The sequence below is a fragment of the Rhipicephalus microplus genome, chromosome 4 (assembly GCF_043290135.1).
Source record: "Rhipicephalus microplus isolate Deutch F79 chromosome 4, USDA_Rmic, whole genome shotgun sequence".
In the NCBI taxonomy this organism is placed as follows: domain Eukaryota; kingdom Metazoa; phylum Arthropoda; class Arachnida; order Ixodida; family Ixodidae; genus Rhipicephalus; species Rhipicephalus microplus.
This window is the reverse complement of record NC_134703.1, coordinates 152,093,469-152,120,494: the sequence shown is the minus strand read 5'-3', so window position 1 is coordinate 152,120,494 and position 27,026 is coordinate 152,093,469. Positions and strand designations below refer to the sequence as shown.

The window sequence follows — 27,026 nt, the reverse complement described above, 5'->3', positions numbered from 1 at the left end:
GCCAGAAAAGCGTTGAGTGGTGTCTATATGTGCTTTCCCTTAACCGTGCGTCGTTTCGTGCTACGTCCAAGCTTTCAAATGAAATGACGACGTTTATAGCGCGAGAACAGAACGACAACAAAGAAACAAGGACACGAAGGACCCGAGCGCTTCGTGTCTTTTTTGTCTCTTTGTCGTCGTTCTGTTTTCGCGCTATAACTACCATGATGTCATACCAACTAGCCGAAGCTGCCACACTTCTAAGTTCTAATGAAAGGCGCGGGCTGATGGGCAGTGGATGGCTTCGTAAATTTGGACCATTTCGTGTTTCTTTGGGTGCACTAACATTTCCCAGCATACGCGGGAGCATTTCCCCTGGATTGAAACACGGTCGCCGCAGCAGATATCGAGCCCACGACATTCAGGTCGGCGATCGAGCACCGCAACAGCTGCACTGCCGCGGCGGACAATATTTTCTCCGTAGCACGTAACGCTGAAGCGCTCCATTCAGCCATCATGTTTCAGCGAAGGTAAAACCTGCAACCACGGTGGCGTTCATCAATGGGTTAATACCGACCGTCTAATAAAAAAAAAATTCCTGAATTCGGCCTGTCTAGACATCTCAATTGGTATTTGCCGCCCGTACATTGCCTTATCAAATTTTGGCGGGCCAGCGGCGTGTTAACTTGTGCGGCCCATGTGCGCCCACCACGGCGACAGCTTTTTGTACGCACCAAAGTTTTTGCGGCCCGCTTAAACAGATTCGCTGCTGAAACAGCTCGCGTAACAACGCCCTTTCACTGGCAACCCCGGAACTGATTGATGACTGCCTGTCCGAGGAACGGCTAAGCTGAACAGATATATGTAACCACCGAGCATCGCGACACGTTTACGAAGGCGCCGCCACGTTCTCCAGCGACCTGTCCCGACGTTTTTCATGTCTATCCGCGGAGCTAATCTTCCTGCCTGCGCCGAACGCATTTCAGTTTCACACGCAATCCCCGGTGCGGTCATAATGGTCAGGGAAATGAATGCGGCCATGCATACAGTACCGAAAAACGCTGCAAACTACCTAATACATGCCTATAAATTTAACTCACGACTAAACGTCGTGCCAGGCGTAACAGAGCGCCGAGCTGGCGCTTCAGTTATAGTCGCACCGTGGACATCGAGTTTGTACACTCTCTCCCTGGCGAGCGGTTTTCGCAGAGCTAAACAAAAAAAAATATATGCAAGGACGCCAACGGCGGACACACGCTGTTAAGAGCGTTGCAATACTTCATGAAAATGGCTTATGAGCCGAATACGTGGCTCAGAACACATTGCAAACGTGATTTTGTAATTCGAAATACTATGTATGCGAATACCAGCACCTATGCACGCACAGGGCCAGTCATTTTTCATACATAACGGATGCTGCATATGAAGATGTATGAATGATGCACCCGGTTCAAGATAACATTTGGGATGGGTAGCGAACGGAGGACTTGCTCAATGACTATAAGCTCACTTTCTTTGCTTTGTTTTGTTTCTCCCTCTTTCTTTCTACGGCAACGCCTAACATGCGGAAACTATTCGGCGACAAAAACAAAAATGAAAAACACAATGTACAGGGCTAGTTGGGCGACCTTAACATAAGCAGTACAAACTATCACGAAGCTGTACTGGGCGTACGTTCTTCATACACAAACCGCGTGAAGCAGCTCGCGTGCACGCACAATTGTACACCGGTATTTTACACCGGCAACACATCGCGTGTGCATTTGCATAGCTAAAAAAACACCACGCTTTGGCATTTTTACAGGCAGGCTACATTCGCGGATGCTCTCTTAGGTAAAACACCGTTCAGAAGCCCTTCTCACAAACGTCCAACACGTTAGGAAAAAAAAAAATCGGAATAATCCCGCTTATGCGAAGATGCAAACTGCGAACAGCGAAAATGTCCGCTACAATGAGCCAATCACCAAGCAGCCATTTCTGTTTACGTATACGCACAAACATTGGGCCCGCGAGACACCTTGACCCGTTGTTCATAGCGGCTTAACATTGGGCCAGCACTGCTTTCTTAAGAGCTGGGAGAGAGAAGAAGCGAGCTTCATGTCGGAAGTGCGGAGCCGTTTAAGGGTCTGTTATGATGAAGTATGTTGTCGCCGACGTTTGGCGTAACGCATGCAAAACCTGTTGCAGCATATTGAGCCCGCACTCGTGCCAAAGCGAAGTCTTCTTCCTCTTCATGACGATGATATTATTTGCGCACACGACTGCCATATTTATAGCATTATGAGAGCGCATTCACGCCAAGGAGAATCATACTTCCTCTTGATCTTCGATCGCCTTCATCACGATATTAAGTGAGGAGCACTTCAGGCGCACAGGCTGTCGAATGCTGTCGTAGTTTAGGCGTATCACAGTCACAACCACGTAGAAAAATCGCAAAAAAAGAAAGAGAGGAATGAAGCGAGAAAATACTAAAGAAAAAGAAAGAAACAGGAAACAGAAGAGAAACTCAGAAGGCTGCCCAACTCTATTGATACTAATATTTTTTTTGCTCCGTAACTATCTGATTGCCTGACCACTAGTTCATGTAGCATTTTCCTACAACATTTACGATTTGTTTTGTGTCTTACTGTAACTCCATTGGATGCACTGAAATACAAAACCAACGAGCCCAAAGATCCTACCGCCCAGTTCCTGGTCTATCCCCCTGTGTGCGCGAGTGCCGCCAATGCAAGAGGAACATCATCATCATCATCATCATCATCATCATCATCAATTCCGCAAGTCCTTCAAACCTGCAGCATCGCTAGAGTGAAGCTGCCTGAATTTTATTTATTTTTCTGCAGGACTGGTGTTCATTTGGCGTTCAATGATTGTCACGGTGTAGACGCGAACACACAAAGATACAAAAATAAGGACTCGTATACAACACGCCGCTTTTGAAGTTATACCTCAATGTCCTTTTATTTGTGTTTTCTCGCTACACCATGACGATGCTGCATATACTATATGTTTTTATAGAGAACCCATATTTCCGTCTCAGTTTTATTTGTGTGCACCTTCGGTGAAAAGGAAAAAAAAAGAAAAGAAATCTATGCGACTTTTTTCGTTACGCGATTTCTTACTTCGCAATGCATTCGTATATTCGCAGACGACTTGAAATTTGCGGCGGAACGGCACAGGAAAAAATAAAGGGGGGGGGGGGGTAATGTTAGAAGACAGGAAACCACGCTATCAACTGTAGCCAGCTCAATAAACCGACTAGCCAACCTAAACACCCCCGGGAGTCACGAGCACTTGAAGGTCCAAAAGCTACAGCTACAATACTATAGAAAATAGAAAAAGCTCGGAATGAAAACACTAGAAAAAGCAGAAAAGAAGAGATTCTTCTTAAAATTACAAATTCTCGCACTTAGGCACGCGCGAGGCACTTACTCGTTTCGCACCAGCCCATTTACAGAAAAATTCATTAAGAAGACTAAAACAATTAAACGGAATGCTGGAGCGTGAACGTCATTTGTAACTCACTTGAATGACGACGCCTTCCTTTTATTACTTCAATGAGAATTTCTGCGCGCTACGTACGAAGTGGCCAAGTTACAGGTCCCTGAAACGACGAACCGAGTTCGTAATTGAATGACATACATCTAAGCGCACGCGGTAGTTCAACGAGCGCTAACTCTACAAGTACGTCTCTCCATCGTACAAAATGTATTTGCTTTCCTTTTACATTTTTCCTTGCGTGTGCACTGCGTGTTAAATAAAAAAAATAGCTAGAGCACTTCGCATTTGAAAGGACGACTAATAAACGCTGACCTTATTACGTGCCGAGAAACGAGGCGCGGTCATCAAATATTACTTCTATGGGGCAGTGCATCGTAGCAACTCAACACAATAGGATGTGGGCGGTGTCGGTGCAAGTAGGCGGAAAGAAAGCGACGAAAAATATAGGCGCATTTTGGCACGCAAGGGTCCCGACTTTGCGACGCGGTCTCACAAAATGCGTTTGACTAACTTTAAACTTGCAGCGCACATAGGCCCCAGGATAGCACTTCCAAGCCAGACGAATGATGTTTCGGAGTTAGTGGACTCGACAAAATGAAAGTTGCACGGCGGTCGCTTACGCCAGAAAAGGTGCACAAGTGCAGCCTGCTGATAGCAAGGGTGCACTCCGTTTTACGGACAAAAACTTCAATTCGGTTACCTCAGGCCCCGATTCTCAGCACGGAGCGAGCGGGCGCCGAGAGTGGTGTGCGATCAGCGTCGAACGAAACACGAAACGCGAGAAGCACTATACAAATGGCATAGAGCGCGGCGTTCCGTCATCACGATGGACATTACGCAGTGCTGCCAAACCTGGGTGCAACGCGCCTGTCAGTGGTGGTGACTGGACGGCGGGCACTATACCATTTGTAGCGCTTCGTGTTTCATTTGGCGCCGATAGCACGTTAACCATAGAGTGACGCCGTAATATACACGAAGTCAAGGGCATCCGCATATCCTATTGCAGGAGTTGCATCCACAGAGGGAAGAAGGAGAGGGAGGAGAGACATCAAGCACAGGCAACCATTCTTTCCCCACTTCGGTGTCACGACCGGCGAAATCAGGCAACTGTGTGTCACGTGTAAAGTTGACTGACAATACTGAAGGCCATTTCACGCCAATACGAGGGACCTGACTATGTTAACCGAGGTGTGTAGCTCATTGCTGCAGCAGAGGAAAAAAAAACATTACCCGAAATTCCAAGGAGGGAAGGAGGGCTGCGCCCTTCCTTTCGGAAGCTTACCCGTACTGCGTCAAGACCGCTCGCCAAGACGGCACTAAAGAATCAGCTCGAGCGAGTTGACAATACCGCTAGCACTGCACTAGAGGCCGACGGTAAAACACTCCGCCAGCTCCTCTCCCGCGTGAACAACGAAAATAGCGAGAGCAGAGGAAGCGGGCGCTGGGACGACGAAAGAGAATTAGCGCTAAGGTCGGCACTTCCTACGAGAAGTCACCAATTAAAGTGCCGCACAACGGTAAACAACCGCCGCCATGTTGCGCAACTGGCGTCTATGGGTGCACGCTCGCCGAGGGAAAAGAAAGAAGGCGCGGTTTGCTTCTAGGTTATAGACGCACGAATGCACCGCCACAACGCACGCAGGTTGCGCCCCGGCCTCCCGGCTCGCCTCGCTGCCAACGCCAGTTTTAGCTACAACTAACTCCCATCCAGGTGTCTTCCTGCTTTGACGTCCCTCACTCTCTCTTTTTTATTGTCCTGCTCTTGTCTGTGACACTCGCACGGGTGATCCTATTGTAGTCTGCGCGCCGCATCACCAGACTCCGCGAAGTAGATGTAGCTACAAAAAAAAAAAAATGCAGCATTAGCTTGTTTTACCTGACCTCGCGCCAAAGCCACATATTCACCCGAATGACTGCGCAAGGACGAAAACGGAAGGGAGAAGAAGCACGGCTCCAGAAAACAAGGAACAGTAGAACGCGCGCAATTGCTTGAGCTTCTCGCACTCAACGCTCGCTTATAGACACAAACATTTGTCTTTTTGCTCTTTTTAATCCTCCGACGACACGTAGCAAAACGCCACCCCACGCACTCGTCACCCGTTCCTTCTCCCTTCTGTGGCCGATACAATGCGCATTTCAGCACGCGCACTGCGTTACCTTCTTAGTTTTATTTGTTGGTTTTATATCCCAACACGGATGAGCTATGTGGCTTGCACACGGGATCTCACCAAGCCAATTTCAGCCTCGCCTGGAGGACAAAAAACATTGTGCTATAAGGAAAGAGAATACTGAAAGCCCTTGTTCCACCTTAAGCAATGCGGAATGTAAGGAGAACATTAGGCGTAGCATGTTAGCACAAAAACATTGTGCTGTAAAGAAAGAGAATATTGAAAACCCTTGTTCCACCTTAAGCAGTGCGGAATGTAAGGAGAACATTAGGCGTAGCATGTTAGCATGTTCGTTCTTTATTTCAGTGTTCCCGGATTTGACGAACTCTCCACGAGCGACTCGTATGTTCTACGGAGACAGCTCACGTAGAGTCAGTTTGCTCGTGTAGATTAGGGAATGGCAAAAGGAGTAGAGAAAGCGGTACGAGGCGCCTCAGAGATTCCTGCATGCGACACAACAAGTCGAATGCCTCTGAGCCCAACGACTGGACTTTCCTCGGTCGCGTGTGAAATTTGCCAGCGCATCGTGTCATAGCTGTTGTTACATATAGCAGGGTTAACAGACGAAGAAAAGCTTCCATTGCGTTTGATTTGTATATATAGCCAATCCAGATCATTAGGAGCACGCCTACGCGCTCTATAAACCAGCAAACAGGTGTTGCATGCTCGAGCCGACGATTAGGCAAGTGGACTTCGTCTACCTGAAGGCTAGAGGTGGTCCTATGGTCTAAACGTAGGCTGGAGCCAGAATCCCTGTTTACGGATTTTTTCATCGCAAGCGTCCAGCTTTCCCTTCTTGCAATTTTCTTCTTTTCGATACATAAGGCAGTTCGCTACACCCCAAGTCAAGACTATTGATACGAGTTCAGGATAATTTTCTAAATCCAATGAAAGAAAACAAGCTAGCCACGAATACGCATGTTTACCGAGAACAATATTACGCGTTTAAGCAAGGGGCCTTCACGACAGAAAAACGAACTTTTCCCCAGCCTTCTCGGTGACGGCGTTGTTGGTACGCCACATTGTGTGTATACCTATAGCCGTTTCTTTCAACTTCCCTCGCCGTCGGCACAACTCGCGCAACACAATTATAACACAAAATGCGCTACAAAGCGTCGAGTGGTGTAAAAACTGACATCAATGCGCTCGTTGCTTTCGGCATGCGGACGCTCCAAGTTGAATGACCAGCTCGTATATGAAAGAGTTGGTTTAGTTGAGTTTTTTTCGCAGCGATTCTCGCGTGTTTCCTACAGCAATACTTCAATTTCTCTACGAGTTCGTTGTGTCGACGTTCCGGAATGCTCGGTTTTAAAGCCCCCACTGGGAGAGATGCCTAGCATTTGCAGTCTCCCAGGCACACCAAAGAAAAAATTGCGAGCAAAACAAATTACGTCGGATAATAAAATTTTACCTTCTTTTATCTCAGTACGAAATTATCTAGGAGTCCGGAAAATGAGAAACTTAACGCAGCTGGATGAGACAAATGGAGAGAGTGAAAAAAAAAACGCCTTCAATCGGACGTCGCTACTTCTTTACGACTTCCCAGAATATTGTTATAATCACGTGGTGTGAAAAATTCATCTAATTAAGGCGACCAGGTTATCTTGAGCTCAACATAAAGCACATCACGAGTCATATATCTCTAACATGACGACGCACTACGCTGAAATGACCAGGTCCACGAAAAAAAAACAAAAAGTGCTCTTAGCACAGTCGTTTCACAAGTTGGCGGCAAACGCTCTAACAATCACGGTGCGATTTAACGCAGCTGCGGCCGGCTATGTTTAAACTTCCACAACGAAGAACACACCGAGACAGGCTCATCACAAAGAAGCCTCAAAGCTCATCAAGCCACAATGCAGCTTTTATAACAGCAGCCGCAGCGCGTAACACCGCGTTAAAGAATGTATACCTGCGATCACGACTTGAGAAAGGGAACGGAAGGGCGCGCTACATTTCCCGAGCCTCCGTTGAAGAGAGCACCGCACGGAAGCGACACCGACAAAGCGTTCGCCAGATGTGCGAGACTGTAGAAGAAATAAAACGTGTGCTATACGGCCCCACGATAACGCGCTCCGCTGGGTTTTCGGCACATCAATGTGTCGCTTGCACATGGAAGGCGAGTTATGGCTCACATTTACGAAAGCAGTGATGAAAGCGCGAGCGCGCGTCTTTATCTCGGAGCTGGAATGAAAAAAAAAAAAAAGAAGGGTAAGGATAATAATAATAAAGGCGCGGCGTATGACGACCACGAAGGCTGTATTGTTCGGCGCTTCGCAAAACAAATGACCGTAAATGCGGCGAACCGGGATAGCGTTATAGAGCAGCGGCGGCGGCGGCGGCTGTAATTTTCGAAAACGAGATTATAAAGCGCAGCTCCAGTGAAAGGTATCGCGGGAACGAGAGCTACAGAGAGAGAAAGAGAGAGAGAAGGAAGGAAGGAAAGACAGGCGAGAGCAAATCTTCCGCGGGCTCAACGCGCGGATTTCCTATACCGGCCGTAAGAGGCCGCCACAAGAGAAAGCACACGCACGCAAGGGCCGCATAGCTTCGTCGGTGAGCTATATACACGCGCATGCGTACAGACCTTGGCTGCGGTGGTGTATGAGTGCGTCCGTATGTTTCTTCATAAAACGTCCTCCCCGTTCCCGCTTACGCAGCTGGTCAGAAATGAAGAAAGGAACCAGTGGCCGCCGTCGGTTCCTTTTACGGCCGTTACACCGCCGCAGCGTAGCCACGGTCGGCAGAGAAGGAAGAAAAGGGGAGAGGGAATTTGGAGGTGGAGGGAGCGGGGCCGAATTGTATTAGGGCGCTCACTCGTAAAAAGTAATCATCGTCAACGCTGTGCCGGCCTACGTATACACACCGACGGGCGCTCGGGGCACGCTCGCTGGAGCCGCGACGACGTTCAAAAGCCCCCGGCAGCTAGCACGTCGAATAACAACTATGACAGAAAGAGAGAGGGAGAGAAGCGCTCAGGTGAACGCAAAAACAAACAGCAAGAAAGCGACCTGCGGTGCCTCTAGAATCGGGCGGGCAAAGAAAGGAGTGACGAGTAAAAGAGCTGGCGGAATCCATAAAGAAGACGCCTCCTTTCCCTCCTTTCCCCACTCCAGCCACAGCGCGCGCCGCGACTACTAAAGCACCTCCAGCAACAGAGCTCGGCTGGGTAAAAATATAAAGTGTAGCGCACCTCCTTCTTCGTACCTTCCTGCTCCAGAGCAGAGGATAGCGGCGCTTTCTTTCTCTTCTTGCGCCGCGGTCCTCGCACGCACCGCTTATGCACGCACCAACGAGCACGAGCCAGTGGACGCGCATTAGCTAAAGCGCCGCTATGCGGCGACGAGAACACGCGCCAGAGATGACGGTATAATACCTAATAATAAGCGTTTTACAACGCCCGCGGCCAGCCTTTGTTTCGTTTTTCCCGCTTTCGTCTGCATCCTTTGTAGTTCTTTTTTTTTTAGGTCCCACGAGGCTGGGAGAACTTCTTTCATTTTCGTTCCGCCTTTAGGTGAGGAAAGGGAAAAACAGGGCCACAAAAAGAAAAGGTTAACGAGTTCCTATAACAACCAAAACTATGCGAAGATAGAAAGAGGGGAAACCACCTTGTATCACAAGGAAGGGAAACACCGGGCGAACACAAGGAGGACAGGAACACACATTGTGCGCGGGAACTGCTTTGAAAAAAATGCGGTAATAACCGCACGCAAGAGCGACGTCGTCGAGCGAAGTCGCCATAATTTAAGGACCGCGGGACGCGTCCGCCACCATTAAAATCCTTACGCGAGCTGCCTATTTCTTCATACTTTTTTTTTTCACAACGCCATACGCTCTCGGACGAACATCACTCGCCCAAGCGGGCAACTCAGAGAGGAAGAACCAGGGGGGAGTGTCTGTGCAATCGCTTCTGCTTCTGAACTATATATATATACCACCATATACACACTTCTTTGAAATTTATTTTTTGCACTCTCACTCGGGGTACTTTTAAACTTCTGTCCTTGCTTCGATCCTCCCCAGGCACCATTTTATCGACTGCCGCGGCCAGAGGCACGAAAGAGAGGGGGAATCCCCGCGTTGTCGTCACTGCGACGCGCCACCAACACATCGCTCGTCATCATCCTAGGAGGAAGGGCACGCACTAAGAAGCCACGAGTTTGAGCGCGACACTTCGCCACCGTGTTTGCAAGTTGACCACTACGCGGCAATTCGAGCTTCTTTTTTTTTTTCGTACTTCATGCCTTCCCCAACGCGCATGCTGCGCTCTTTATCTCGAGTCTTTTCCTATCTCCCTACATCATTCATTCATTCACTCCTTTCTTATATATCACTCTCCCGACACACTCGGGCCACACGTGCCGTCATCCACGAAGGCGAGATTGCGGCTCCTGCAACATTACTTAACTCGCATCGCACCACGGCTGCGGTGTTCCGCGCAAGCTCAATTCTTCGAGGACGCGTTAAGTATTTAAAGCGTACGAGAACCGCCCAGCCGGACTGCCGCCGACGCCGCTGCCACTGCTGCTCGCTATACACAGTAGAACCCGAAATCCGCAAACAAGGCGCAACGAGCGAACCCGGTGCTATGTTACTAGCGCCTGAAGAAACAAAAAAAATTAATAATGAAGAATGTTCAGCCATACTACGGGTCTGTCTGTGCACTTTCTCCATAAGCTTGACTAAATTTTTTTTTCGCTACTGTTGATGTACAGTGATAGCGAAAAGTTTCCGAACCTCTCCGCTGTACGACTTTCTATCGCGAAACACGAGAAAAACGAAAAAAAAAGAAAAACGGTTCTTGTCCCAAGAAAAAGGCTAGCCTTGCGGTAATGAGGAAATATGCCCTAAGGTAGAGCGGTTTTTATATATACAGTGCAGGGGCACTCAGGCATTGCACAACAAGTATATTGCGACCACCGAGAAGTAAACGCCGCCGCGCGCACTATACGTTAGCGCCACTCGGACGAAACGCTACGAAGCTTTGGCGTTACTTAAAGAGAAAGGAAAGCAGACGACAAAATAAGTTAAGCGAACAATAATTCCTTAAGCGCAATGGGAAAGAAAAACGCAAGCTAAAGAACACACAGAAGAAAAAAAGAAGAGAAAAGACGAACTCCAAGCCATGAATCCTTAATATTAAAACTATACTCTATGTCATTGCTCTATTTTGAAGAAGCGTTGCTTCCACACGGTATGAGACCAAATGCACTCGTATAGTATTACCGCTTACACGCCCTTAACTATATTGTTCTTCTTTATCCTTTGATGTTCAGAGACGCCCAAGCTCACGGCAGCCAACTGCGGCGAGCTTGCGTTTGAAGACTCGCCTTATACGATAAGAAGAACAAGTAGAGAGAGAGAGAAATAAAGATATATTCACAGATGTAGAGCCACAGCGTTGCAGAAAATGGGCAACAGAATAAAAGCGCCATGAAAAAAAAAAGAAGCTTCGACCTATACCGTTGGCGGCGGCCAAGATCTAATGCAGCACTGCTATGCACACGACGCCGGGCGTAATAACGTTCACGCTAATCGGATCGGAGCGCGGCGTCTGCAGCAGCGGCCTCATCCGGCCCACTTGTTTTCGCGTGCGCTCGCATTATCATTTTGCTTCTCCTTTCTCTTGCGTGCTGCTCAGTGCAAGACGCACAGCAGAAGTAGCGAGTGCTTTCATCTGTGCAGTGGCTCCACGCAAAAAAACAAAAACAAAAAACGCAGCGTGCGGCGAAGGCGCCGTCGCGCAAGCTTCATGCTCTAATTACACTTTTATCCGCTGAACACACACACACGTATATATATATATATATATATATATATATATATATATATATATATATATATATATATATGTTTGTATTTATTTGTATTTATACAGAAACGGTCGCTGCCCAGTGACACATCTAATACAACAAACGCAACAATGTCTTGTAAACTGCATCTTGGCAGTGCACTTGTGCCACGCAGGCAAAGCACGCTTTACAGGCGTGTACCACTACGCGGCAATAGCTCAATGACGGAGCCGACGGTAGTGTCGGCTTCATATGCCGCAATAAATGCCTCGGAGCAGCATGACCGTTGAATGTATGAATGACAAGATTTAACCTTGCTCAAGGGGAAGGGGACCATAGGACAAAGGGTCATGGAGAGATACTACTTGAAGTAGTTCTCTTCTACCCTTTCAGCTCACTCCAGCATGGCCTCCTGAATGTCGGGCCTCGAGCTGCGCAAGGCAGCCTCTCAAGAAAAAAAAAAGAACAAAAAAAAAAAACGCGCGAGTAAAGGATAACGCATCGGACTCGCGTTGAATATATTGACCGAAACATGCATACGTTGCATTCTTCGGTTTTCATTTCTTCCAGCCCTGTTCCTGACGTCACATAAACTCTCGAAAAGAGACATATCGCATTGCCTTTCTCGTTTCTACTTTTTGCCACTCACAGCGATACGATAATGTATTGAGTTATAGTCGGAGTTCATAAAGTAGTGTTTTAAGGTGAGCACGAAAACGCGCTGAATAAAACGAAACAACTGAACTTAATTTTTAGTACGTTTATTTCAGTTCTGATTCTATGGTAGGCCTATTTTAGGAAAACAGTGTCGCCGAAGGAGCTTGAGAAAAAAATGCACAAATGTCGTAAGAAATGCGACATTTACATTCACGTACGACTACAATTTTTTTAAATAAAAGAAGCGAATACATTTGTTTCTTTTCAATTTCCCCTCTCTTCACAAGCAACTAGAAAGGACAAGCCAGAGCGGGTACACCCTCTATCGTAGTGCGGACATAAATTAAGCCCAGCTGAAACCATGCAGCAGTAATCGCGAAGGAGGTCGCACAGGTGTGCTTTGGAGACTTCTAACGCGACGCGCCTGTATGCGACATGCCTTTAGGCTATATGGGGAACCTCACTCTTGGTCTTCGCAAGCTAAGGAATGACAGCACGCAAATCCTCCGATTGCAGAGAAGTATGTACAAATCGACATCACAAAAAAAAAAGTTGTCTAAATACACGACGCTTCGCCTTTTTAGTACGCAGGTGCAGAGGGGAGACACATTCATAGAGAGGAACACCGGTAAAAGACACCAAACGTATCAAAATGATTCAGTTCTAAGGCCACAACAAGGTTTCTTCCTGCGAGAGTGCAGTGAATGAGAAGTATTGTCTACTTCCAGTAACCCGCAGACAGCGATCGATCGAACGCCAGTATGACGCGATATAACGCATACATGCACGGGGGAACTGAGGACCATCGTCATGGTGACGAGGCACTACATCGTTAGCAGTCGCTGCGTAGGCGGCGTGACCTGGAGCGAAGAGACCGCGAGGCGACGTGACCTTGGCGCCGCTTCTCGCACGAGTTTTGAGCGCACGCAGCTGCGAGGTTTGTCCAGGATGGAGACGAACAACGTTGCCCAAGGTTCAGTCGAGTCACGCGCGCGTCTCGTGACCGTGACCACGAAACCCGGAGGAAGGAACGTGCGACCATCGAATGACCTCGTGACACTCAAAGGGAGGACGCGCCAGGGTTGTTCCACGCCATACATTCACGGCTGGTCGTTTTCGAACGCTCGGCAGCAGACTGTGGCGACAAGCGCCACATTGGACCTGGCTGAAATCAAGCTCTCAGAATAAATACGCTCAGCTCATTCACATGCAGCATCCCACTTTAGTTTGCAAAGGGTACTCGAACCACCGACCTCGCAGCGCCACCACGCGAGTCCTGATGCGTTCTGAGGATGACGTCACGCCACGACAGTATGAGCGGTGGCTTCGTCGGTGTTAGCGCGTTTTGTTGTTTCTGCCTTAGATGCAGCGGTGAAGAGTTCCCTCTTCCGGGCTCTCACAGCTCTGGCCAGTGTTTGCACGTTGGGCGCGGGTCAACCCTGTTGCGATTCAAGTGAATGCAAGGTGGAGCAGAGCCAAGGGTACGATTACACGGCAGAAGCGGCATATGGGTTAGCATGCGAGAGCTACTTTAATCGAATCCTGCTGGTGCCGACAGCAAAGAACCGGTTTACAGTGCATAGAATTTTGCCCCAACCAGATCGCTGTACAACAACTGTGGGGTCTCTTCATTTTTTTTTTCCTCTTCAGATTGAGAAGAGAAACGCGCAACTAACAAGGTTTTTCTAAGGGAGAACACGTGCAGTCAGAACCGATTACTCACCTCAGCGGCAGCGTAGAAAGTGACGTAGCACGAGGGAACCAGCGTTGAGGTGAGGGAAAAAAGAGTGAGAGAGAGTGTTCAGCCTTCACGGTTCACGCGGTCATCCCTGCGAGAGAGAGAGAAAGGAAGGGGGAAAGAGACAGAGGAGGAAGATTATTGAGCTGGAAAACAGGCACAGCGTTGCATTCGTCTCGCACTATACATAGCGTGAGTTATATTTGTGACCAGGCACGCAGAACAAAAACATAAGCAAGTCCGGTGAAAATTCCACGCGAATTTCGTTACACAGCCGAGGTTTTTCGCAAACGAACAGAGAAGACCAGTCATCATGGGTGTACGTTGTTTGAACAGTAGTACGACAAATAATAATAGTATTATCAGGGTTTTTGCGCCCTAGAACTACGATATTATTATGAAGGAAGCAGAACTGGAGCACTAGGGAAATGTCGGTAAACTGGTGCTCGTTAGAATGTACAGACATCGAACAGTGCTCGGGCGACCACCACGGCCAGGATGGAAACCTGCGGCCTTCGGGTCAGAAGCCGACCACAATCATCACTACACTGCCACAGCAGACTGTACGAGAAATTATATATATAAAAAAACAGAGCTGAGAGTTTGGACAATGGACCATTAAAAACGAATGTCCTACAAATGCAGTTCAGAAAGAAGCGCGGAGAGAGGCCTGTAAAAAACGTATACTACAAAACGCACGTCACAGTATTACTCGTAGACGCACTTTCAAACACACACACCACCACCAAACGAAAGCGCGCACTGTCAAATCAAAGTCAGGACCCAAGAAAAGCAAGCCTGAAACCTATGTCACTTAATTTTGACGTTCCCCTGTAAGAAAAAAAAAGGAGTATGAAAAAAAAAAGGATACCGCGAAATCCTAGTCCACCTAAAACCATTGCTACAAAACGACAAATCGTTCCAAGCAGCATCTTTGTCCCTGCGACCGTGGGCGGCAAAGGCGGGCACAACAATGGCGCACGTGTTGCCCGCTAAGGTTTGAGCGAAAGTGTGCAGTACTTCACGACACCCTTAATTTTACCCAGCTTTAAGTGCCGTAGAGGTGCAGAAATTCACGTGGGAATGTTTAGAGTCGAAGAAGAAATGAAAAAAAAGAAAAAAGAACGCCTAGAACGTTAATGTTCCCCACCAGCGGGTGAACACGAACGACGCCACCTGTTGTGCAAGCCGGATCCGAGAAAACAAAAGCCTGCCTGTTCTCCAAGGCCCAGCGATGCGCAGCAGAACGAGAGAAACAAAAACCAGCGCACTGAAACACATGCATATTGTGGGGCAGAGGGTGCGATACCGAGCACTTTCTCGGCGGTAACTTAATTGCACTTTCTTGCCGTACGCCAAAAGAAGGGCAGCTAGAGAGCGTTATATCTTTTTCGGCCGAGAGCACCGGCAGACACGGTCAGTACAACAGTACGGCCATTTTGCTCTTTTCTCTAGTATCGCGTATGCGTTATGAAAATACGAAAGCGCGAAACAGCATTAAAGAGTTGGGAAAGGACAATACGAAAACGCGAAACAGCATTAAAATGTTGGAGAATATGACGCACCCTCATTACAAAATGACCGCCTTTCCGATGTTCAGCAGATCTTACGTGAGGGACAGGGCTTAATTCCTAATTCCTTCTAACGAATGTTATGAGACAGGAAAAACCTATTTTAAGAAATGTGCTTCACAAAGGTTCTTATTTGGGCCTGTTAGTTGGCCTTCAGTAAGTATAAAAGACACGGATACAAGAAAAGACGATGTAACAGCGCCTCTTCTGGTGTCCGTGTCTTTCATGCGCTACGTCATACCCACTAACTTTAGGAAATTTCACACAACATGGTAACACCACCTTACAATATTTGGTACATACGAAAAAAAATAAATTGACACAGTAAATCGAAAGTTTTTTCATCGAAAGCCTGTGGTCATTCGACTGGCTATGCCAAGTTTCTTTTTCTGTGTTTTTTATATATCTTAATATTATATAAGTAATGACGTGATTGAAGAGTGAGTGTAAGAGCGAAAGGCCAGAGCTATGGCACCAACTTCTATGCGCCGCTGTGCCATCACGGGATTGCTGAAAGAGAGGGAGGGGCAACAGCTGGCACCACTCCAGTGCACGGACGGACGGACACGAGTATGATACATTAAACGCTTTCATCGTAATAGAGATATCGCGCATATATATATATATATATATATATATATATATATATATATATATATATATATATATATATATATATATATATATATATATATCGAACCCATGATGTATATCATTTTCGGGCCATATTGTTTTGCTTTTTTTGCAATGGAATAATGCAATTCACTTTCGTTTAGTATGATATTTTCTACTGAAGTCAGGAAATTTTCTTCTGCATCTTCTTAATCATCTGTATTTTACAATTGTTCAATGCACATATTTCTATTTTATGCCGGGATACTTTTCCGGAATCATTTGATTTAAGCTACATGTTACTTTTTTTCTCATTTATTAGTCATCATGTCATCTGTATGCGGATCATATTACATTTAATTCGATATGAATTTCTGGGATGAATTTTGTATTTGCATTTGTACAGCTGATACTGAGTGCCAACAAGAGCGGGAGCTTTTTGTAAGGCCTTAGTAGCCTTTTGCTTCGAGCTTCTAACTTTAAAAATGAAGGAGGCAGGCGCAGATGGAAGCTTCTGGTGAAAAATTCGCAAACCCAGGGTGTACCGCAGGGGACGTTTCGACTAACAGACTTGTAGCCTTGAAGAAGACAAGTCCGCATGCCGAAACGTCACCTACAGCACAACCCCTATTCGAGAATTCCCCTTCGTGTACTATTTAGGCGAGCTGTAACTCACGCATCAGAAAACTATGTCGACGAAGCTGGCTGTGAAAAAAGAAACCGACGAATATTGAAACGAAAGTCACCGCACGGGAAACCCTTTGTTTTTGGGCAGCCGCTTTCTCTAAGACTATAAAAGCGACGTCACAATGCTCGGAGATCAACACGCCACGCACGTGGAGCCGAGCCGACAAACAAAGAGCACGCAATTATCAAGCACTTTCCATTAAACACTGAATTTAGTATCAGCTATTACTACTGCAAACACGACCTCGTACAAAGAAATGTGCTTGAAAGCTCGGGAAGCTTGAGTTCAATTAAAGTCGACAATGGGTACTAAGGCTCATACAATTCACTTTCACAAAATTTTCCTTCGCTCTCGGTTGCTGCTGCGCTACTTACGGCGCATCGAGGCTCAATTAGCCCGAAGGGCGGGCACGGGCGACCAGGTATAAGATTACAGCCGCATCCTATCCGACTAGCGGGGCTAAAATCCCGGAGGTCGTCCAAGAGCACGACTTCGCTTTTCCGACGGAAGGGCAAGAGAAACATCAGCTGGGAGAAGAGATAGAGAGGGCTGCCGATAAGCGCCACGTGTGCGGCAGGCGGAAAAGTACCGCGGAGAACCGGAGAAGGAACAGCGGCGGCCGATGGGCCGCTGAGCCTTACAAACGCGAACTGCCGATGGCCTAACGAGCTTCGACCTAATAATGCATGCCGCCTTCGTGAATCGGGAATACAATACGCGACCCGGTCGCCGCTGCCGTCGTCGCTGCTGCTATGGCCCGAGAAAATGAAGACGAATCACCAATTGAAACGCGGCCTTTTACTAGCACTCCCAGCACGTTTTTGTATCTTCACTTCCAGCCATCGCCTCGCCCCGAGCGAGGGCCCGGTGCTGCGAAGCCCTCCTTTCTTCTTACGGCGTCGGGCTAACGTCGCACGCGCTTGTTTCAACGCCGGTAATTAAAGACCGCCCACGCTAATGCGCCCCTCAGAGGAGTCGTTTCCTAAACACGCAAATTAAGATCGCCACCGCTGATCGGTTCCAGCGCCTGCACTGTGCCCATTTTTTTTCTGCTCTTACCATTTTGTGTCACTGGTAATATTACTGCTGCTAGCATTTGCTTTCCTTTTGCTTTTTTTTCTTTTCTAGCGCTTCCTCTCCATCCACTGCGAAGCAGCCACCGTGCCACTGTTGGGTCGGTTCAGCGGGCGCCGCGTGTACTTGACGCTGTTTCGGACCGTCCTCCTAATTCGTCTCGAGGTTTCCCAACAGCGCTAATGACTCATTTGATCTGTAAACGACGTTCCTTTTTTCCTCCGCGCGGCCCCCGTACAGCTGTCTCGGAGGAGCAGAAGACGAAGCAGACGCGAAAAGTAGCAGAGAGCCGATGAACGCAGCCGAAGGGGAGGGGGCACACACGAAGACTGTGTCCGCTGCTCTCGTTAGCGCCTTCGTCTTAACGCCAGCACAAGTTGGGAGCGCTGTGAGTTGGGCACCGGAAGAAGGCGCAAGGACAGCCCTAGGCGAGGACGGATCGCTAGAGAGAGTGTGTGTGTTGCAAGAACACCCGGGCAGTAACGAAGCCCAACTAGCGATCAAAAGTTTGGGATGGCCGGCAACGGCCCGCAGAGCTTGAGCGAAACCAGACACCCCCCACGCGGCACATTCGGGAAACGATTCTAAATGCTCGCCGCAGATGCCGCTAAACTGCACGCACAAGTCGGTGGAGGGGCAGGTCGAGCACAAAAAGAAAAAAAAAAGGAGCCGGAAGAGGAGGAGATGGTGTGAAAACGAGCGAGAAATCGCGTATCGCCATAACGCGTCACCGGTGTGGCGACACTCGCGTTCATTGGCTAATATGAACTGGCTCACATTGAGCTGCCGATTACAGGTACCCCCCCCCCCCCCCCCTAATGAGTAGGTTATCAACCACGCATGGTACTGCACGCATACCACCACGGCCCGCCTTACCGTCCTGGTTAGGACCTACATACGCCGGTGCTCAAGTCTTCAAAATGCAATGAAGCGGCGTTGCTCCAACACGCTGTGCCTTCCACCTGGCTTTTTTGTGTGTTTTCTCTTCGGGCACGTACTTGCACACTTCCCTACCGATTCGCCAAGTTTTATTATGAAGTCTTCCTTGCGGACAGCGCCAACTCAAGTATACAGGCAGCAGGAAAGTATGTCAAGACTCGATCCGCGATTAAAGGAAAAAAGCGCTGTGATGACGCTCCCTGCTCAGCTTTGCAGCTTGACGGAAGAACGGTCGAGTCGAAGAGACGCGCGCTGGCAAAACGAAAGGAAGAAAAAAAAAGAAGATGGCCCGGTGGGCGTCATTTGACAGCTTGCATAATGAAATCGCTTCGTTACTAGCCGGGGCGCCCATCTTGTTATCGGAGATATTTTTGGTTGAAGAGCGGCGGGGCGCGGTTTGCTCGACGAGCGCTGCACCAGGCTTCCTTCAGATCAGAAAAAAAAAAAACAGAAGAAAAAGGAGTCCAGTGCACTTCAGACGACGAGCGAGGGACTCCGCACACTAGAGGAGCTCGTTAAATCTTGAGCGCTGTGATATGAAGTGCTCTCCTATTGAGCCCTTTCTTCCTCCTCTTCCTGTTTCCCTCACCGCGAACTGGGGAGTGGGAAAGTAACAAAAAATAAAAATGTCGCTGAAAACTATATGAGGAGAGGGCGGTAAACTGTAGCTGTTCGCCGACAGCCAAATAAAAGCGTCAAAGCGAACAGTTGGAACTAGAAACGGCGACTGTTCTCCAACGAACTGTCCCCGATTTCGCCCTTCTTTGGATTCGTTTTCTTTTTCTTCTGTTTGACGAGTAACGCCGACTTCCATTCAGTCCCCCACATCGGTGCGAAGCAATCTCTTTAAAACGCGTTTCCGGCATGATTGACGTGCGTCCGCGCAGCGCCATCTCTCGGACAGTAGGCAGGACGTCCCTCTCGGTTCTTACGTGCTCAAAGGTATTTTTTTTTTTTTCTCCTTCGAAAGTTATTCGATTCAACTTTAAGGCTCTGCTATAAGGTAAGTTTTTTTTTAAAAGGGAACGCGACACATGAATACGGAGTGAAAGCAAGTTTCAATATTTTACCAAAGACGTCTGGGTGGGACAAATGACGGAAGACAATGACCACATAGCCCAGCGCGAGTGCAAAGCAAACGGCTTTGCCGCCAGATCCAGATGACTGAGTCAACGGTAAAAGCTGTTTATAAAAGCTGTTTATAAAGAACGATTTAGCTCGTACGAATACTGGAAATAACGGTACCCGAATTTTTTGGAGGAAACCTCGGCGTCTGTTGTTCATTTGCTCATGCGGTCATATAGTTTTTATTTTCTGATCACACAGTGCACCCAGACTTTCATAAATGAAAACTGCTAGTAGGAACATACAGGTAGTGACAGTGTTCTAAACTAAATACGTTAACACACACACACACACGCGCGCGCGCACTAAACACGCGCACAAACACACACACGCACACAGCACGAGCAGGCTGACGCTTCATTTTCCAAGTGTCTGCACAGCCCTTCTGCTATTACACGAGTGAAATAAGCCGAGTCAATTACAGTAAGAAATTAGACAAAGACGCTGAGTAAATACACGCACCGCGGCCACCGAAGAAATGCAAGCACCATCACAAGAATGTCGATACAGTCCGTAAACATCACTGATAGCACAAGAGACGACGATCATACCGCACGCGCTTGGCGATAAATTCAGTTGCAATCACTTCAATGTCAAGAGCGACGAATAAAAGACGAGGGAAGGGGGGGGGGAGGCGAAAGCGTGAGATCAGAACAAAAACTACAAATATTGGTTCCGTATCTATATATAAAAAATATAAATATTATCCGATATCGCATGGAACTCATGCGTAACATATGAGTGCGTGTTTATCTGCGCAACCACTAAGCGGAGGCTGCAAACACATAGCGAGATAACCACGCATCAAACAAATAATCCAGCACACAAAGAAACGAACTCGAGACTCGAGCACGCCCCATTGCCGCGAGCGTCGTTTTAACGAAGCGGCTGGCAGCCACAAAGTCGAAACAATACTGCGCCGATGAAACGCGAAGTCGGGGCAACGCGACGGCGAATTTCGAAGTGTCACGTGACGGGCGAACAGAAAGAACCATATCGGTGAGCAGCGAAAGGGGAAAAAAATACAAAGACGACACAATGGCGCGGTGCAGTCTCAGCACGCTAGCCTTCATCGTGATTGGAAGGGGCCCGGAGAGTCGGAAATTTGAAATTAGATTCCGAAGTTTCCGTTAATTAGGAACAGCTCGAGCCGCACCACTGGTTCTGAATGAGCGAGAAAAGGCAATAGGGAGACAAAATTAGAAAAAAAAGGTAGATACGCAATGAATGACCAAAAAAGCGAGCTAATGAGAAGAAAGGATAAAGCAGAGGAGACGAGCAGCGGACACAGTGCTGGGTAAACACAAGGCGGCGACATGGTCGAGATTCGCCCGTGCACGGGATACACGCAAATAAGAAAAAGAAGCAAACGCGATGCAAGAAAAAAGATTAGGAACAAATTACTATGGTAACGGCAAAAAGAGAAGAAAGTCAGAAAGAAAAAGGCAACAATACCAAGCGTCGCATCAAGTGTAGGAATCACGAATAGCTGGCAGCGCGGGGAAAGAGGGTAAGGGAGGGTTGGAAGACGGCATAATACCACGGAGCAAGTTTCCCTCCCGCCCCAAAAGAAAACACGCCAGAGGGTGGCTCGGGCGAGAATCAATAAATGAACACGGCAAACCTGGCACTCTGCTTGTGCGTGTCTGCGCGCGCGTGTAAGAGGCGTCGGTGGGGGAGGGAAGGCCGAGCGACAAAACGATTAAAGAAAGAGGTAGCGATGTCGGCATCAATAATAATTAGGAAGTCAAGCGGAAGAAAAGAACCCACTTGCCCATCCCCCCTCACCTTCTCTTCTTCATTGCCACACTTTGCGTAACAAGCTTCCACCATTCCAGCCACTCGCCGCTTTACTATCCCTTCCCTACACTCTCCTCCTCACACCCACCCTAATTTCCTTTTCATCCAAACTCCCGGCGCTAGTTCCTTTATTACGTACGCCCTAGCTCCATGTCGTATCGCTCACCGTTCTCGGCCGCCTACCCCTGCCCTCACTAATGCCGTCTATTACGGGTATGACTTAAACCGTACAACGCCGAGGCAGCTACAGCGACGGCGGGGGCCAATCTGCGGATGCGGGGCACGAAGTACAGTTCCAGAGATAAGGAAGAGTAGTTCACGATTCTCTGGTGCCTTCGTTCAGTCGGCCAATCATATTATACCAACGATAAGCAACTGCACTGTCCAGAGAACAGCTAAAACCCCGCACCTGTACGTAAAGTTCGCACCACGTGCTCACGCTTTCACAACAGTGCCCCGTATTGTATCGAGACATAGGGTACAACATCGACTAGCTTCCATTACTTCTCTCACTCCTCCGACACACTCTCAACTCAGTCCGGCGCGCTATTTCATTGTACTCTGTGCCCTTTGCCATGCTAGGGAGAAACTAGATCGTACCAGAGTTCGTTCGCCACCATCAGCCATTCAGGCAATGTTTCGTCTCTTCTTAATTTTTTAGCACCTTCTTTCTTCGTTTTCTTTTATCATTTATTTTTGGTCTTACATCTTCGCACCTCATACTATTTCCACCCGCTGTTGCCATTACCGAGTTTCGTCTCTTTTATTTTTTTTCTCGTTACGCGACAAGGCAACGCGCTAATTTGTGACTAGTCCAGGACAAGGGTCCCCTGATTACGTTTGCCCCTCTGACAGTGCGCGCCGGAGCCGGCTACGCTTTGACTTCATGCTTGACACTTTTTATTTCTGCCCGCGGTTTCTTTGTTTTATGCAAAGAGGACATGTTACCTCACTTCTGCATGAAGCTTGGCTTTTCGCTCCCTTACTACCGTCCCTTAATTTCTTTTTCTTCTGCTGGGAAACACGGACGCGTTAATTGATCAACGTCCCTACTGTTTCTTTTTTTCAATCGCCCACCTTTCTCGACAACTTGTTTTGCGCAAACGCTGGTGCAATCAGGTGCAGTTTAGGTTAAGCGAACGAAAAGTGTGATCCGGGTGAACACAATAACGTCAAACGCTTTGTCGCTGTCGGCAATATAGAGCTGCACTCGACATCAGATGAGTCGTTTAACCTGTCCGAGCGCTTGCAGAAAGCACTGAAAAGGTCTCGCAATTTAGCCAATTAATATACCGCTCAGAAACACAGCCACCCAACGACAACGCTGTATTCAGCACACAAAGGTTCCAAAGCAAAGTGGTTCGCCGAAAGACTAGATAAAATAAAGATGACTTGAAGGGAAAAGCTTTGTTTCCTGCACTCGTTTATTTATTAAACTACCTGATGTGCAGACACGAAGCACCTTGACGTTGCGACATCAGTCACAGTGTAAGGCTGTACCACGCACCACTGCGTATTCGTATTTGTTTTCAACTGCGTAGCTGTTTAGGCTCGAACTTACTCCGCAGCAAGAACGCACCAAGCCGTGACGTCAGTATACATTGCCGAACAACGCGTCGGAGGAAGGAATGAAAAAAAAAGCGCAGTGGAATGGTGGAGGGGAAGAAGAAATTAAGCAAGGTAATATATTCCGATGAGGCAAGATTCGAACCCTGGCACCTACGGTCCAAACGCTAACCTTGTAACCACTCGGCCATCCAGGAACTCGCGTGATTGCGTCGCATAGTGTGTGTGGTGGAGGGGGGTATCACGTGAATGTTGCGTAGTTGGGCATGGTTTGAGAATTCTTAATTTTTATTTCGTCTGCTATTTTTATTTTTGGAATGAAGGAGAAGCATTGCATTCAACGTTTCGCGAAAGTCAAATAAAGACGCCTTTTACTGAATTTCGAACGCACGATCAAGTGAGCAGTCACTTTTTTTTTTTTAATAGCAGACGCTGTTGGCGTCGGCCTTGCCAAGCGAGAGAGGGGAAAGGGAGCGACAGTTTTGCGGTTAACTTCTTGGGCCAGCACGAGATGCCAGCATGCGCCTCTCGCCACAAGACGTGAACATGTGGCACGAGACGCGAGCATGCGCAGTGGGGTGTGCGCGGCGCCACCACCGACGCAGAAGCACCACATCGTGTAACTAAGAAACGCTCCGCATTTAAAACCGAAGTAGCACCGTGCTAAGCGATATAATCAAAGCATGTATCCCCCTGTAAAGGGTGCTCCACCGCACGCGCACTTGTAGAAAGACAAAGCCACTCGTTACATTCCGGTTCGTACCAGTGTTTTGAATTTTCCAATTGCACCAATGTACTTGCGAATAATATTAAAAAGGTAACTGATTTCATTGCTTCTACATCCTTCCATTCATATACATGTGATCTATCTGGAGACCAAGTAGGCGACCAGAATATGCTTATGCTTGCTCAATTCCCTACTTTTACATCGTGGCGGTTATCCTGCCTACGCGCTACATGCCCGGCCCATGGCCATTTATTCTTCATCATTTCAGCCATAATATACTTAACCCAGGTTGGTTCCCTGATCCACTCAGCTCTCTTCTTGTCTCTTAAGGGTACACCTTAAGATAACTGACAGGATAACTGACTGGATTCCCCCCCCCCCCCCCCCCCCCAAAAAAAAAGGCAAGTGGTTAGTGGGAGACAAAGGTGGGCAGATGAGATTAGAAAGTTTGCGGGTTTAAAGTGGCAGCGTCAAGCACAGAACCGAGTTGACTGGCGGATCATGAGGGAAGCCTTTGTCCTGCAGTGGACATAGTAAGGTTAATGATGATGCTGACGATGAAGATAATGATGATGATGTTGATGATGACATCCTGGCGATTTCTTGTCACTGGCATAAGCTCCGCGATGGGCGCTACGTCGCACCGCATGGCGGAAGCAACGAAAATACCAATAATCTCACCCGCAATCTAAAAGAACCAACCTTGTCTTCTTTTTCTTTTACGGGGCTACATTAGATGCGGAAAATGCACATCGTCCTTCACAAACGTTCAAAACTACGAGAAATAATCCCGGAGATCCAGCACAGGTCGCTAATTGGTGATTGAAACTTCGCGACCGCAGTAAACGCCCTCGTACAACGAAGCGGAATTTCGTATCCATAAAAACCTGCGCCGTCTTCGTTATTCCAGCGTGTTTCAATAACGACGACAAACAACAGCCTCCAAAGAACACCGAGCGAGTCAACTGAAAACTATCAGAGTAAAAAAAAAAAAAACTGCCGCGGAAATGAAGGAAACTCCGAGCGAAAAATTCAAGAAACGGAAAGCGCTGCGGAAAAGAGCGCCCAACCAGCAGAGATTGAGAGACCGCTTCAAGGACCGCACGGCAAAGGCGAGTGCCTCTTGACGACGGCACACCGGAGAGAAGCATGCGGCACGCTGACACTCGTATCACTGCGCGCACGTCTTCTTTCTTGTCATAGCATATCTTTCTTTTTTAATTATTTAAATATTTTATTACCGGTGCATTCTATCTATTTCGTGTTCTAAATCACGCTGCTGCTCCTCCTCTAGCACTCAGTTTGCATTTCAGAAAACCAATCTCCCGCACCGTCCCTCGCAAGCGAGCTCGAAGTGGCCATGGGCATCAAGGCAGCCAGGCAGGCAAGCCAGCAACAAATTCCCGTCCTCTTCTGCGTTGAACGCAGCAACCACCGCTCCCCGAAGCCGTTGCACCGGCGTGCCTCGCGGTGTGACCGTGCTTTCGGTCTTCTTAAGTTTCTGGGCGTTTTTTTTTTCGTTTTTCTCGCTCCGAATTTTCGTTTCCGAAGTTTTGTTTTTGTCTCGTTGTCTCAATTTGTTCCGACGCTAGCCTACTGCACCTCCGAGGCGACAGGAAAACAACAACGACAACAACAAAGCCTGTTGCTGCTACTAAGCTTCCACTGCATTCTGCAAAACGTCAACGTCGGCGTTCTCCTGCTGTTCTTTCTTTTTTTTTTTCGTCCTCTCGCAAACGCGAAGTGTGTGCCGAACCAATTTTGTTTTTTTTCTTGTATATACATGCACCCTTATAAGCATTTGAAGCTTAAAAGCGAGACGCAAGAAAACAATAAACCAACGTCACAGCGCATGCTCACGAAAACAGCGCCGCAGGGCCGATTCTTGTTAGTCCGCGCCAAGTAGCTCCGACGGCTTCGCGAATGGCAGCTACAGACGCAACAGATGGCAAGAGAAGAAGACAAAGAAAGACAGTAAGAGGAGGGTACACGCTCGGACAAAGGAAAGGAAACACGTCGCAGACAACAATGATAAAAATGCAGGTGATGGCAATAAGCGGCTGTAAGCAGGCTACTTAGGGTCACGAATAGAGCGACGCACTTCTCATTGCTTTTACCCGCTTAGAAGAGGCGCTCTTGTTTAATCTACACAGCGAAAAACGGGAAAAAAGAGAACACAGAAACGTGACCTTTCGGTTCACTGTGAAGCCTTTTTTCGTGTCTAACAAGATGAACCAGGAGAAGTCACCAGAAAAAAAAAACACGTTCACGTTCAAAACTACTTGAAAGTTGAAAGATACAAACTTTCTGGAGTGGTGTAAACAGCATATACGCGTGTTCCCCATTGCCTGCGATCCAATTTGTCCCGCCTCCCCCCTTCTCGATACACTCTTATTTAGGAACATCCCAAACTAAGGCTGATACAGGGCATCACTCGGAACAGTGTTTCCAAAAATAAACGGTAGTTTCTCTGCTTTACAAAGAACTAAAGCCCCTAGTGTGGATTAACTTTGTTCAAGGCACGCACAAAACGAAGTCAAGCGATTGTTAAAAAAAGGGAAAATGATTTCACATTGGTGTAAAAACACTCGGGCGTAGACAGTAGACAAGACCCCATTACAGGACCCACGAAAAGCGGAGTATGCTAGAACAACAAGTTTGCCTTAAGCTGATATAAGTTCGTAAAGAAAGCGATAACATTTTTTTTTAAATAGCTGGCGCTTTATCGAGAAGAAACTTCTTGGTGGTATAGAGAAGTTTACGTAGATATCTGTTTCAGCCACGTTATCAAATACAAGAATAACACTGGCAAAAAAAAAACAACGACAAACAAAATGCGTAAGCCAGTAAAGGCAAACATAAGAAGAAAAAAGTAACGCAGATACATATAAAGAAAAGAAACTGACAAAATTGAAACGCGATTAAGTCGTACGTAAGGAACGAGGGCGTTACTCGGGGCTGCTGGAAGTGTAGTTGTGCGAGATAAAGCGGTCCACGAAATAAATAAACAAAATGAATGAAACAAATGAAACAAATGAAGCAAAGGCGCAACGCCGACCTGACTGCGGTTCCGCGATGCGCACCCGAGC

At 47.7% G+C, this 27,026-nt stretch overlaps 1 protein-coding gene across 8 annotated transcripts in view; it reads right to left on the bottom strand.

The window, feature by feature from the left end:
- The window catches only part of LOC119172413 (poly(rC)-binding protein mub), a 170,198-nt gene that overhangs the window by 106,667 nt on the left and 36,505 nt on the right, over window positions 1-27,026 (bottom strand). For 7 of the 8 annotated variants that reach the window (XM_075893759.1, XM_075893760.1, XM_075893753.1 and 4 more), the window contains exon 2: window positions 13,821-13,926. The exons of the other annotated variant lie outside the window; for it this stretch is intronic. The gene's annotated coding sequence lies outside the window, so the exon portion shown is untranslated. The remainder of the gene's footprint in view (window positions 1-13,820; window positions 13,927-27,026) is intronic. 8 annotated transcript variants of the gene reach the window in all.